The sequence below is a fragment of the Prunus avium genome, chromosome 4, assembly GCF_965620075.1.
Source record: "Prunus avium chromosome 4, drPruAviu1.hap1.1, whole genome shotgun sequence".
In the NCBI taxonomy this organism is placed as follows: Eukaryota; Viridiplantae; Streptophyta; class Magnoliopsida; order Rosales; family Rosaceae; genus Prunus; species Prunus avium.
Window position 1 is genome coordinate 20518601 of NC_142287.1, and position 16534 is coordinate 20535134.

Genomic DNA, 16534 nt, shown 5'->3' on the forward strand with positions numbered 1-16534 from the left:
GGCCTGTGTCGTCCACTCATATTATAACATGTGTACAAGCTATACCACGTCATCATACTCCAATACCATACAATAATTTCAAGTCCAGTTTCCCTGTTACCAACGGGTAATGCTAGACTTACCACATTTTTATACCACATCTCTAATAGAGATGGAGCCCACCAATCCAATGGGGCCTACTAGTAGTAGAATGGAAATGGGATCATATAACCATGGATTTTGTTACAGGTTTACCTAAATCTCCAAAAGGACATGATGCAGTATGGGTTTTCGTGGATCATTTGACAAAATCTGCACATTTCGTACCAGTCAAATCAATGGATTCCACTGAAAGTCTTGGAAAGCTTTACGTTCGAGAGATAATAAGATTACATGGGATTCCTATTTTAATTGTATCTGATCGAGATTCCAAGTTTACTTCCAAATTTTGGGGAAGCTTACAGAAAGCATTAGGTACCCAACTGAATTTTAGTTGCTCTTTTCATCCTCAAACTGATGGATAATCAGAGAGAAATATTCAAATTTGGTGGAAGTTTGGAAGATCATTTGGTGTTGGCAGAATTTGCATACAACAACAACTATCAATCTAGTATTCAAATGGCAACTTATGAAGCTTTATATGGAAGACATTGTTGGTCACCTGTATGTTGGATTGAAGTAGAAGAAACTGTGTTGCTAGGACCTGATTTGGTATAAGAGACAACTGAAAATGTTAACTTATCAAGCAACGTCTCTTAACTACTCAAAGTCGACAAAAGAACTACGCTGACCCAAGAAGGAAACCATTAAGTTTTAATGTGGGAGATTATGTGTTTCTTAAAATCTCCCCGCGAAAAGGAGTAAAAATATTTGGAAAGACTGGAAAATTAGCACAAAGGTTTATTGGACCATTCGAAATCTTAGAAAGAATTGGTGAAGTATCTTATAAGTTAGCATTACCACCTCAACTTTCGAATGTACATAATGTTTTCCATGTTTCCATGCTTCGGAAGTATGAGCCTGATCCAACCCATGTTCTAGATTGAGGAGAGCTCAATTTAGATGAAGAACTGTCATTTGAAGAAAGACGAATACATATTTTGGATCACAAAGAACAAGTGTTACGAACAAAAACAATACCATTGGTCAAAGTACTTTGGTTACATGGAAATAGACAAGAAGCTACATGGGAATTAGAAACCGAAATCCATAAGAAGTACCCAGAGTTGTTCTCTTAATCCAGTAAGTTTTAATTTCGAGGACAAAATTTCTTTTAAAGAGGGTAGATTGTGAAGACCCGTATTTTTTTTTTTTTTTAAAGTACATATATATTGAAGATTAAATAGTTTTCTATTTTATTATAGATATATATATATATATAATTAAAATTATTTTAAGGCTTATTTGTGTACATGCCTCCTGTGCTTTCAAAGTTGTCTCAGATTACCACTTATTCTTTGAAACATCTCAAAATACCGCCTACACTTTTAATAACTGTCTCACATTACCTATTCTCTTAGTATTAAGAGACGTTCCATTACATTATGTGGCCCCCACTTCTTGGGGTATGGATTTGCTTATAGTCTTCTTTCCAGAAGACAACGGCACAACCATTGTTGACAAAAGTAACAAGCTTTTCTCTTCTTAATTGTCCTCTTCCCCATCTCCTTCTTCTTCTTCTTCTTCTTCTTCATAAAAAAAACATGCACAATTTTCAGACGAACCAATTCCAATAATCTTCTTCTATCCAAAGCCCAATCCACAATTTCCATCTGTGCCCCTTTGGTTTTCATCACCCTCCTCTTCTTCACCCTCTCAACCTTTGAACCCACAACCAAGCCTCACCCACTCATCACAACAGCCTCCAGAAGATTTCTCTCCCAAAAATCTCCACCCACCACCAACACAGACCCTAAATTACTCAATAAACCCATCATGTAATGGAACATCTCTTAATACTGACGAAATAGGTAATGTGAGACAGTTATTAAAAGTGTAGGTGGTATTTTGAGACGTTTCAAAGAACATGTGATAATCTGAGGCAATTTTGAAAGCACAAGGGACATGTACATAAATAAGCCTTATTTTAACTTGAAAACGTGGCATCAGTCTTCATAGTGAAATGGATACATTCATTCAACTACATGTGAAAATTAACATGAGTTGGATTTAGTAAGGATGAGGTGTTAGAATTATCCTTTGATTAGCAAGATATCATGGCTTTAGATGGGAGTTGCTTGATTGTTCACAACTTCTCAACCTTAGACCTTTTTATTGACAAACAAACATAAGTACTACCAGTCTTACACCACAGGTTGGTCTGCAATACATAAACCACAGGCCAAGGTTTCATCTAATTCTTTGTTTCAGTCTCAGTGGTGCCAGGTCCTCCTGGTCGTCCCAGTTGTCCTGGTATTTCTTTGTTGCCTTTCCCGCAACGGTTGATGGGGTCAAAAGTTCCTCCGCTTTCATGACCATGGCCTTTCCCGCCACGGTTGATGGGGTCACGCTCTCCTCCATGCTCATGACCATGGCTTTTATGGATGGGGGGTCTTGCTCTCCTCCACCATCTTGACCGTGGCCTTTTCCTCTGTACTTGTAGCACGTTCTTTCTGTACCTTTACAATGCGCTGCACATTCTTCTATAACTCATTGTCTAAATCAACTGGCCTAATTCACGTCTGCAAAGAAAAAAAACATTAAATACCAGAAACTAACATATACAGATAATATTAATAAACAAGCTCAAGCTCATGACCTAAAAAGGACATAATCGTCAAAAGAAAATGCACACAAAAGTGTCTTACTTCAAAGCTCAGGGAACAAAAGAAAAGTCTTGCTCATAAAAGGATTAGTAGATCAATGTGACATAAAGTTAAAGACAAATTAACAGAAAGTAGCTCGACTGGAAAGCTTCCATTTTATCATCAAATAGCTGTTGTGTAGGAATTGTTTAAATCAGTTTGTATAACGTGTAAATGCACCAAAGAAAAAGGAAAACAAGAAGAAAGGGAGTAGGTTGACTCATGATTCATGTGTTCACTAATTTTTTTTTTTTAAAAAAAAATTGTAGTCTCAACTAATTTTTTTTTTTTAAATGGAAACTAAAATTATAAGGAGGATCCTCGAAAGACCGTTCATCAATTAATTTATGTTTTTGAGCACATTAATAGTTTTTTCTAATACACTACTAATTAAAAAAAATTAGTTGAAAAATAAATGAGATTAGATATAAACAAATAATCACCAGGTTAAAATTTAATATTTTTTATTTATTTATTTAGAAGGAAAATGACCATTGTCTAAGGATATTCATCAAGTTTATAAACTTTGGTGGTTTCCAATGGCTTCATCTTTTATTATGGATCTAACTAAGCTAAAAGGCATTCCTACAAAAAATATATATATATTAAAAAATTAGGTCGTAATGCTCATCATGTGTCTGATGGTATGTGTCAATCATGTGTTTAGGGAAAACAATTATGTTGTTGATATGCTGGTTTCTTTTTTTTCTTTTTTTTTTTGGGCAAATTATTAAGCCCTTGGGTTTCCATATTTGGGATGCTCCATTGCTATCGACCAATTAATTTTTAATGATTTATGTAGGATTTTACACCTACGTTTATTAATTATTAGTTAGTGTTTTCGTATTGGGCTTTAGGCCCTCCTCTCTAACCGAAATAAAAAAAGTTTTGAACAATATCCTTGCTTGATATATTTCTTTTCCTCCGTATACATGCAGTCCCATTCTTTTGGACTCATATGGTCTAAGAGACTTGTGATCACCTACTCTTAGATCTAATCTAACGGCTTCTCAAATTATGATGACTTATGCGATGTCCTACAATGATGTAATTGAAACTATTTTATAAGGAAAAGATAATATCATACAAACACTAATGCACCCAACTTTATTAGAATTCCACATTTAGAGCAGGATTAATAAATGGATAACGATTGTACTTTATCTTTGCTTAAGGAAAAGCCATTAAATCTTAATATGTATTCCTCTTTTATTGAGGGACACCCTTTAGGTTACCCTACGAAAAAAAATTCAACGATCCAAACCATCTGTTTTTTAAACATTTATTCATAGATCATTCTTGCAAAAAAATCATGTAAATTAAAAATAAAAAATGTATCTAATTGGAACCAACAAAATACACAAACACGATGCTTCAAAAAAAGTTTATAATAACAACTATATAGTTGAGTAGCCAAATGGTTTCGGATTCAAATGATTTTTTGCATACATGATCTTTGAGGGAATATTTAAAAACTAGACCGTTCGGATCATTAAATATAATGTGTAGTGGGCCATACAAGGGTGAACCTCAAATATGTTTATTTTCTATTGGACGGTCCAAATGTTATTATCGTGCAAACGCTATGTATTTTTTACTAACCCTCCCTGCTTTCTTCCCTGTTTACTATGGCATCCATACGGTAATAACGTGCGGACGTCTGAATGAGAGAATAACTGTTTATGTGTGTGTATATATATATATATATGGTGGCAAATTCATGGCATCATATTTTTTACACAAATTTTGACACAAATTTTCAACTATTAGATTAAACTACAATGAATTGCTAAGATTAAACAAACCAAATATTTTATTCTTTACTAGCCTCAATGCATGCGTGCATCACTCTAGTATTGGCATGGCACCATATGAAGCGTTGTATGATAGACCTTATAAGTCACCTATATATTGGACTGAGGTGGGTAATATTGAGGAGTTGGATCCTCATATAGTACAAAAGAATATAGAGAAGATTTCTCCATCAAGGATAGAATTTGTACTGCTCAGAGTCGCCAAAGGAGTAATGTTGATTTGAAGCTGCGAAGTGTTGAATTTGAGGTTGGTGATCATGTATTCTTGAAAGTTTCATCAATGAAGGGAGTAATGAGACTTGGTTAAAAGCAAGAAAAGTTATCTCCCAAATTTGTGAGACCTTTCGAGATTCTGGATAAGGTTCGTAAATTAGACCATTTCTAACCATAGGGTCCAAATCCCAAAAATCCTAAAATTTAGCCCAAAACCATCTCCCACTCATGTCTAGGGAGGGGTGGAATTTTAGACTACTAGAAAATGGGGCGGTATTTGGCCCAAAACTCCAGTCCACGCAATAAATGGTGGAGCCCACTATGCCCAAAAAGAGGAGTCGATGTGGTCTGGAAATGGGAGCGGGCCCAACTGACGCCAGCAAAAAAGCCACTGACGGCGGCTTTTCTTCCACATGTCATGCCCAGGTGAAGCGGCCGTTGCAATCCAACGGCAGTAATCAAACAACCTTTTAATTTTTTTTTTCTTCCAATCAAACCCAGCGACCAACAGGCAAAAAAACTAATGACCCATATTTTTTCAAATTGATTTCCATGTGAAAAAAAAATTGATCCAGCGGCTCAATTAAAATTAAACTATCAAAATATTTGTTTTAATTTTATCTAAATCATATCCAATCCCAAAACTCATTCCAAATTCAATAAATAACCATCCATTTGTTAATTAATCCACTAAAATCAATTTTTTCCTCTCGCATTGTTAATTTTTTTTCACTCTCCTTTCTTTTTTGTTGAAGATAGCCTCAATTATATTTTTTTTGTATGCATTTTAATTTTATATTGTTGTACTCATTTTCATTTTAAGTGAAATTCTATTATATTTCGGAATTTCAATTTTTTTAGGTAAAATGTTTGGAAAATAAAATTATGAAAGTTTAAACAAAAAATTAACGACAAAAAAAAAATGAGTTAACCATTATTAAACGATTTAATAAAGTTGTGACCCAAATTTTGAGTATGCATGATTTGAGAAAAAAAAAAAAAATTGTTTGAGTCTGGGCAATACATGAATAGTTGTATTTTGGAGGGTGGAAATTTAGGTTTAACCCTTTTATGGTTGGAGATGGTCTTAACTTGTAGGATGTACCTCCAAAGTTTTTTGGTGTTCACAATGTATTGGAGCGTTAACTCATCCTCGACCTCATTAAGTTTAGCTTTTAACTCCTCTTAATGCAATTCATGCTTTGACAGAAAAAACCGATGAAGCTGATTAGACTTATACAATTGACACACTGATTTAGTGACCGAATAATGCCTTTTAGTGATTAAACTGGTGGTCACTAGTGGAATTTTCGTTGAGAGCGAGCAAGTCACTCTTTAGTGACAATTAACATTTAGGGATGGCCACCGAATAAAATTTGTGAGGACCTTCTCGTGACCATCTAGTAACCCCCCATATTTAGAAGCTTGTCTTAATCTCTTGCTTATTATTCCTCATTAACCTGTTGTCTTAATCTCTTGCTTATTATTCCTCATTAACCATTCCTACTTGCTTTATTTATACTTTTCTTGAGTTTTGTCTCACATATCCTACATGGTAATTAAATTTGTAGGCGCGTGCCATTAAATTCAAATCATCTATTGTATGCTTGGAAAAAGAGTATAGTAAGTAAGACGTATTATTTACCTTTGTACTCAATGTCACACTCCGAATTTCCCCCCTTTTTTTTTAATACCTTTTCTTTTATTTTAAACATAATTTTATGTTTCTTTGTGTTGTGTGATGATTGAGTTGTGTATGTTTTTTTTCAGGGAAGTAATAGATGAGTATGGGAAGGAAGTAGTGAAGCTTTGTGTGGGAGGATGATGAAGTAGCTTCTAAATGGAACTAGCTTTGTGGGAGGATTGATTGACCATAATTGATACTTTTTGTGGCCAATTGTATTTCACTAATGTAGTAGTGTGTGTGGGTGCATTAGTTCTATTTGGTCCCTCTCATAGTTTATTTATTATTTATTCATGACACAAATCAAAAAAGAAAATTATGAGATTTCAAATGGAACTCAGTAAGCAAGCAAAGGTAAACTTGAAGTTCTAGACAATTTCCACACACAATATCAATTCAGAAAATTAAAATACATGCATTAAGTACATATAACAAACAGGGTCCAAGACTACCTTACGTAACAGTACAAAGATAACCCTTACATTACATAGTAGGTCAGATTTTGCTTGAGAGTTTACAACTACTCAACCAATGGACCTTTTTATTGAAAAACAAACTTTCCACACACGTACACGGGCCAAGGTTTTATCTAATTCTTTGTTTTGGTCTCAGTGGTGCCTGGTTGTCCTGGTCTTTTGTTGCGGGGGTCACCCTCTCCTACGCGTTCGTGACCGTGGCCTTTCCCTCCATGGATGGTTTCAACCACTACTCCTCCATGTTCATGGCCATGCCCTTTATGGATAGGGTCTTGCTCTCCTCCACGTTCATGACCTCCATGCCTGTAGCACGCTCTATTGTTTTCTCCAGGTTTACAATGTGCTCCAGGTTTAGGGTTACCCTCTCCTCCACGTTCGTGACCGTGGCCTTTCCCTCCATGGATGGGTTCAACCGCTACTCCTCCATGTTCATGACCATGCCTTTTATGGATAGGGTCTTCCTCTCCTCCACGTTCATGACCTCCATTCCTGTGGCACTGTCTGCTAGTTGGATTATGTTTACAATGCTCTCGTTCAGGGTTGCCGTTTTGTCCACGGCCATGGCACAGTTCGCCTGGACGGTTACATGACACTGCGCCTCCTTTTCCACCAGTATCTTTATATATATAGAGAGAGAGAATAAGATAAAAGAATATATAAAAAGTATGCGTCGACCTATACGTATGTACATGCAAAATGATGAAACATCCAGATTCGTAAAAAATTATTGATATGTTATTACGTCTCGTTAACTAAAGGATAGATGTCATGCATAAATTATTGATATATGTTCTGGTCATGATATCTCTTATGCATATGCTTAATTAAATTCATAAATCAGAGGAATAAAAGAGACTTATATGTTTTTGTTAACAAAGGGAGAAACTCACGACTAGGTGGATTAGTAGTTTCAGCTAGCTCACGAGCTGAGACATCAGAGAAGATGAGGATGACAACAGCGAACATAAGCCCAAGCAGAAGAAAAGTTCTCGAGGATGCCATATTTTTGCTTATAATTAACGGGGCTTGGCTCTCCTATTTATAGACCCTTTAAGATAGAGTTGGGTGGTGGAGGAGAGACAGAGAAATTCACCCTGAGTTTCTCACTCATCTTTTAATTTGGCTTGGCCTCTCCGTACTCATCTGTCATGCCTCACTGTAGAGTGATTATGCAAGTCCTTCTCATTTCAGTTTTCATTCTATATTTACATTTCTAGACACCATTTTATCTGACAAAAGGTGTGATAATAATTATACATATTTATCATATCTTTAATGCCATATTATTCATCTCTAAATGTAATAATTGAGAAAGCTGCTAGCTAGCTAGAGTAGCAAGTTTTAATTCTATACATTTATATATGAGAATGGGAAGAAATATCCTCCGTTGAAAAGTTAAGAAATCTCACAAATGACTTATAAGAAGTTTGGTCACTCCCTCAATTCCCAATTAATTTTGGAATGGAAACTCAACTTGCTTCATGATATCAGAGCCCAACAACTCCACATCACCCAGTTATATTTAACTATTTGAAGTCGGGAAAATCATATTAAATTAGTTAAACTTTGTATTGAAGAGTAAATTGACATGTATACTCGGGAAGGCAAATTAAATTTTATAATTAAATAAAAAATTAAAAGAGTTAAATACCAAGAAACTAACTTAATTATGCACAAAATTGATAACAAGCATCAAGATCACTTCAAAGGAACGTATCGTCAAAAGAAAATGTACACACAAAAGTGTCTTGCTTTTAAAAGGATTAGTACAATATGTGATATAAAGTTGAAGATAAGGTAAAGTTAAGAACTGGAAAGCTCCCATTTAATCATCATGAATTGTTTATATCAGTTTGTATAACGTGTAAATGCACAAAAGAAAAAGGGGGACGGAAAAAAATTAAAAATAAACATAAAAAATTAAATAAAAAATAGAAAAGAGGAAGAAGAAGAAAGAAAGAAAGTAGGTTGACTCGTGATACATGTGTTCAGCAAGAAAAAGTAAGTCTCAACCAATATATGTTTTTTTGGAGAACCTTATTTGTTTTCCCTTCATACAGCTAGGGGGTGGAATACAATTTTGGATGAGGCTTCTAGAAAATACAAAAATTTGACAATAAACCTACAGAAACCCAGAACAATGAGCAAAAGAAATTAACATTTGTTTGGGGTGGTCAAAATTCACCCAATCCGCTAAGGAGGAATTCTTAGTGACAGAGAATTCCTAATGGCGCAACTCCTCGCGGCCCAGAATCCCTAACGATCGAGGAATTCCTAGCGGCGGAGTTCCTAACTGCCGAGAATTCCTAGCGGCGAAGTTCCTAGCTGCCGAGAATTCCTAGCTGTCGAAGAATTCTGTTCGGTTCATTTTTACACATGATTTTTCATGTTATTCTCCCACTATTTTGAGTTAGTTCTTGACATTTTATAGCTTTTTACTTCCTTTTTGTGTTTTGTTAGATTTTACCTTGGTTGGAATGAAAATGAGCTAAAAGTGCATTATTGGTTATAAACTTTGTTTTTGTTCATTTTCGTAGGTCAACTTCTTGGCCTGGGATCAACATGCTCTGGTGCTCGGATGAGGTCATGATCTTCATGAGACTTGTTCCAATGGATGTTAACTACAACATATCCAAATTTGAGCTCCATTGGACAAGTATTGCCTATCCAACCAATCCAGCATGTTACCACAGCTCTGGAAATCCGGAATTGGCCAGCTTTTACCTCCATTGTGTTATCTTGATTATTCTTGTTACCATAGCACTTGGTAACAAGAATTTACCTTAGTAGATGAGAAATTTTCTGAAGCATTTGGCATCTTTGTGAGGACAAGGCTTCATCATTTGCAAGGGGACAAGAAGACAATGGGTGAAGACTTTGCATTAGAATACTAAAAGTAAAAGCTGGAAAGGAGGAGAGAGGGAAGCAAAAGGGAATTGCAATCTGAAGTTGGGGAGCCTTTTGAACGTGGGGAAGGAAGTCATTGAGGGATTACACAGAGGAGAGCAGATTTTGGAGAGCTTGGAGCTTGGAGAAGGCCAAGGTGCAGCCAAGCTAAGTGGAGAAGAAAGCTTCCACCATTGATGACCTTGAAGCTTTCATCATTTTCTCAAAATCTGTAAACTCTTTCTAATTTCATTTTGAGTTTGTATTTGGAATAAGTATGAGCAACTAAACTCCATAGCTAGGGCTTAGGTTGAAGCCCTAAACATGATTACCTTATTGTTTTGATGCTTGAGTGTATGAATTTCTAGATATTGTTGATGAATTCCAATTCACCAAATTAATCTATCCTTGATGTGTGTTTTTCCTCGGTTGGCCATCTTTGAAAGCATGCTTCTTGAGATTGTTGGGATTATGTGTATCTTCATGTTCTCCTAAGCAATAAATGGATGAAGTAAGAATCATCCATGTGAATTGGTTTCTTGAATACCTAATGTAAACACCATGCTATTAGGATTCTTGTGATGTTCATATTCTCTTTGAACTTAATGGGTTCTCCTTGTAATTGAATCGAAGTACGAACCATACCTAGGTTCGGTTATGGGGAGGGCACAAGTATTGTAGCACGAACCATGCACTTTACGTATATTAGAGAGGATCAATGCGTCTTGAGCCACGACCCATGGTCTTGATTGCGAACATTTTCATCAACATGTTTAGAGTTCATCATTTGAGTATTCATGAACATGGGTAGAATTGTTTAGGGTGGATTCCGAAACCCTAGTGTTTGTTACATTTTAATTTCACAATTTGATAATTCATCTCTGCTATTCTCATTTAAATTCAAAGTCCATTTACTTTCATGCAATAGAAATAGGTCACTTGAACCAAATCAAAACCCCCCCCAATGTGTGTGTGAGTTGTGTGTTTCATACGTTGTGTGTTTTGTTTACTGAATTCTGTTTATTTTCGTAACTGTTTTGGACTTTTGGTTCGCGTTGTGTTCTTCGTTTTTGTGTGCTGAATCCAACCGTATAAAGAACGTGAAATTTGGATAAACGGTTGGAAAGTTATAGGCAAAACACTGGACAGAGGTCGAAACTGAAAAACAGAGAAAACGAATCTGCCCAAAAACGACCGGTCGCTTTTACCTGACGACCGGTCGCTTTTAACGTCAAAATTTGAGTTTCGACTCTGCCCAAAAACGACCGGTCGCTTATGCCTCACGACCGGTCTCTTTAGCACTGTTCATAGGTGATAAAAGGGTGATAAAAAGTGCTGTTTGTGTTTTTCTTTAGTTTTCTTGTGTTGTTTCATTTCTTTTACACTTCTTTACTCATTTATAGTTTCCCTCTTTCATTTGTGCATTTGTGGTGTGTTAATTAAGTGTTCTTTACGTACTCAAATTAGAACTTATAGGAAGCCGACAAGTTCTTCGTGGGATCGACCCCGTACTTACATAATCTATACTTCGATAGATTCGTGCACTTGCGGGTATTTTTAATTGGTTGTTTGCACATTAAATTGTGTCCTTTTAGGAATGCAACAAATTCCTAGCCAGGAAATCCTAGCAGCCATGGTGCCTTCTCAAAAATATGGCCGGGCGCTTTCCTTTGCAAAAGTGGTCGGGGGTATCCTTGCAAAAGTGGCCGAGCATATCTGTCACACCCCAATTTATTTACTTATTTATTGAGAGTGTGAGGTAAAAGAAAAGAAAAGAAAAACTAAAATTACAAAATTTAAATAGCAAGAAACTTGAGAATTAAACATAAAACTTCTATTTAAACCAAAGTAATTTACATTGTAATTTTACTAGCAAAATTTCAGTAAAATACAGACTCTTAACAAAACATCCAAAACTATCTGCAACTCATTCTTCTTGTTTCCTTGTCACAACTAAACTTCATATTCAAAACCCGCAATAAATTCATTAAGGGGTGAGCATTACATGCTCAATAGGAGTCCTATGTCTTATGTGATTAGTGAGATTATTAATGTACAATTTATGCAATGCATGAATGAACTTCAATTCTACCCAACCCGTTAATCTGTATAATAGGGCAAGCAAATCTGCATGTCCCATACCATGCATTTTATCACTGTGATTCCAAATGCCCCATTATATAAACTAACACCCATCTCAATTATCCCATAATTCCCCTTTTGCTAGTCATCTTGTCCATACCATTGATCTCCAAGTCCAAATCACCCAATCGACAATTATACCGCCGATTTCCTAATCTACTGTGCACACGAGCTCGCCTGAACTTGGTCCCTACAATGGTCAGACTCAACTACACAAAAGAACCTTTCCATTACCCTATTTTCCATAATTTCTTTGTCAACCCAAGAATTTCAAACACCACTGACAACATATGAACATGTCAATATTAATCAAATTATAATGATAATTGACAATCATGTGAACACCCAATATCAAGGATAATAATCAAACAATATTACCAGGCATAATATAGTGTTCACAATATTTAATTAAATCAATTTATGCCAAACCTCCCCAAGAAAGAACCCCTACCTCAAATCCAAAGCTATTGTATAACTCCCAATTGTAAGCTCAAATACCTTGAACTTCTTCAAAACCTCACAACACTTAGTTCTCTTATTTTCTTTTGTCTACGATTTTTTTTTAAGGAAACTACTATAACTTGAAGAACTTATGATCCAAAGCTATTATGTAGGACTATTTATAGTAGTTAGAGTCGGTAAAGAAAATTTGGTTGAAGCTTTAACATTGTGCCACATAACTAACCTAGGGATTTCTAGACTGCATCCTAGGATTTATAGATTACATGGGTGGCTTGAAGATAAAACTGCCACCCCATTTAGTCTTTAGGTGCTGGCTCCAGAGAGTGCTTAGTAAGCACTTTCCAATTACATTTTTATATACAAGGCTTCCTATTATTCTTACACGCTTCCTATTATTCTTACACCTCAAGTTAATATTCACCACCTCATGCTATTGTGGTTTTTGAGGACTCTAAAAAAGCAACACGTCAAACTTTTCTAAACACTTGTGTAAAAATATTATATAAGATTGAAGTGAATTGGCATAGTTAAAACCATATAATAGATTTGATAGGTTATAGCAAAAGCTTTCACGTGGCTTGTCATGCAACTTTTATATATATTATTAAAACTATTAATTTTAAATATTTAATTTCCATGAAATATTAGTGTACATATTTAAAATATATATATATAGGGTTTCACAATATCCTTGCAAAATTGGTTGAACGCTTTCTTTTGCAAAAGTGGACGGACACTTCTCAAAACGTTGGGCCGAGCACTCCTCAAATACCTTGGTCGGCCACTCCTCTTGCAAAAAGCTAGGCAGGGGGGTGATTTTCTCCTTACGCACTCGGGCACCCTCCTCGGAACACTTGGGCAAGCAAAGTTGGGCCGAGGGAGCTGAAGTTCTGCGGGAGGTATTTCCGCCGAGGGAGTTAGTGGGAAGTATTTCTGCCGAGGGAGTTGCAATTCGGCAAGAGGTATGTCCGCCGAGTTCCCAATTTTCGAATATTTTGAAAACTCAAAGATAGTCCAACAGGCCAAGCCCAACATCCAAATATTTGGAGTTCCCATACCACCCACCTTGGTGGATGGTTAGCCAACTCTAGAATTCTAAAAACTCAAAAGGCGCGAGGTTCCACCAGATGTCAAGATGAAATCTAGGTGGTCCAAGCCAACTCAACGAATTCACGCCCAAGATTTCTGGAGGTCAATGTGCACGTGATGGAGGCTTCACAAGGAAAAAAATCAAGGAGGTTGATAACGATTCGGAATTTTCCAAAACTAGAGAAAATCAAGCAACCATAATATCTCCGCCAACGTGATCCACGGAGAAAAGAATTTTAAAAGAGTTGACATTTGGCCATTCAATGGCCAGCCGATGGGCCAACGGACGCCCTATATAAACTTCACCAAACGAAGGCAAAAGACACACAACATCAGGCAGACAAACCTATTTTTCGTCTTGCACTTTTCTTTTCCTAGACTTATGATTTTACTTTTCAAGCACCTAGCATAGCGAGCCTTTTCCTAGTGTAAGTTTAAATTCTTGTTCAAATTACATTTTCTTGTCTTTTAAATTCAAGTTTATTTACGTTGCTTTACTTTTCATTGTTATCGCACTTTTATTAAGTTTAATTTCAAGCTTATTTTAGTTTATCGTTCTTATCGCTTTTATTTCTTGCTTTGTTTATCGCTTTTATTTATTTTATCGCACTTTAATTCTTGTCTTTACATTTAAACGCACATTTAACTTAATTGCACTATTTTTACTTAAAAACCTAAAAATCACAAAAACATATGTACGAAGCCTAACCATCCTAAAGCCCGAGGAAGTGAAAGAACCTAGGCCAAGATGAGGTTCCTTGCTTGGCCAATCAATCGTTTGATAAGAAGTTAGAAGAGCAACATATCCATCTACTCACATTCCATTCAAGCCCAAGTTCATGGCTTAGTGGTGGCACGCCCCGCATTCAAAAGAAGAAAGACCAAAAGTTCCTTCAGTCGGCCACTGTTGCGTAGATACAGCTGCACCAAAATGGATTCAGCTGCATCCTCAACTTGTGATACTCGCAAGTGCACGAGCCGTTTAGTAGTATAGCATATGTAAGTGCGAGGTCGATCCCACGAGGATTGGTGATTGAATGATCCAATTCATTTCCCTACACAAAACAGAAATGAAAAAGAAAGGAAATAAATAAAACAAGAAAGAAAGAAAATAACTAACTCAAGTAGATAAGTTCCCAAGTTCAATTAGATTAACGGATTGATTCTAGCTAATGTATGATTAAGCCATGGTGTTTGGTCATAACCTTGTGTTCCTAATTCCCTAATTTGATCATTTGTTGTCTAACCTAAAATTAAGCATTAGGAACCCATTAAGCATAGAAGAACAATTTAAACAACCAAGCATGTATCTAATCCCTGTTGTCGAATGTCCATACATACTCTTCTTATTCATAGTTCAATTCGAATTAAAGCATGGTGTATACTCTTAATTCAAACCAAGATAGCTAACATGCAAGCCTAAATGGTGATCAATCATTCAAACAAGCATATTAACTTATAAGCATAATGAATAAGAACAAAAACCATAATTGAAACTTGGAAACTAATCAAACTTGAAACTAAAGAAAAGAATTTACATAACAATGAAAATTAAAGTAGAACTTGGAAAGACTTAAAGGAAAATTTAGTAAAAGGATTTTTGTTACAATCAATTGAGAACTAGAAAGGAAAACTAAGAGAATTTGAGGGAGAGAAGGGAAGGGAGCTCTAGAGAAGTGTTTGAGAGCTCCCCCCCTTGGGGTGTGTTTACAAGCTTAGAGAACTTCCCTATTTATAGGCCTAGGGGAAGTGAAAATCTGAATTCAATATGGCTAATGCATACAACACTTGTTTTATAAAATCTGAAATGGTTGATGCACTTGTATTAGAAAATCTAAATTGGGTGATGCACTTGTATTAGAAAATCTTGAATTGGTTGATGCACTTCACCAATAGATCCCACCAGCAGCCCTAGCTCATCTTCATGTCACCATGACCAAGCTTCCAACCAGAAATGATAGCTCATACCTAGCTCACCATGACCAAGCATCCAACCAGCACATGTTGAGGTCAGCATGACCAGCAACTTCAAGGGCTTACAACTTGGGCTTCTATTAATCAAATTAGGACTTTAAGCACTCGAAATTGAAGTTCAGAATGTCTTCTTTCCAGCCATATGTTATTTGGGCCAATCCAAGGTCGGAGGAAGAAGTTAAGGCCGAAACAAATTGCTAACTCATTTTCCACGCTGATAAGATCCATCCTGAGCATGGTTCTGTGTTTTCTAGGTAACGGACTCCAGATTTATCCAATGGGGCTGAAGTTTGGATATGTTATATTACACACCAATTGGAACAACTTTCATGAAGAATGTGGCCTCATTCGAGCTATGTAGGTTGTTGAAACAAAGCTTGCAATATGACCTACGGAACTGGACTGGCAGGGGGCTGTAGCCAAAATGAGTTTGTCATTAAGCTCTTCTTCCCTTCATCCAAATTAGGCCTTAACATGCTTGAATTGCATGAATTATGCTCTCTTGCTCTATTGGCCTACAAAACACACAAAGGGAGGCAAATCACTTAGAAATCTAGGAAACTAAGCAAAAGAAGTAAGTAAATAGGGCATGTATATGTATGAAATTATGAGCTTAACAGCCACCTCGGCCGAAAATAGGGAAACATAATTTGGCATGCCTAGTGGGACTCAAAACTATATGAGCAACCAAAAGGAATGACAACATTCCTATCAGCCGAAGAACTAAAACAGCTATGATTCTTATGGCTCAAGTAGCCAATCCATCAGCCAACATGGTGACCACAACCACTATGGCCAATATAGTTTCGCCCATCAAGATGGGTCTAACAACCAATATGACTCAAGTGGCCAATATGGTGGGTACAACTATATTGGTGACCAAAATGGTTCGAATGATCAACATGGCTATGGTGGCCAAACCAATCAAGTGGCATGGGGGCAATATACTTACCCATATTGCTAAGATGGTTCCACCTATATGTACAATGAGCCTAATTATTATTCCCACCA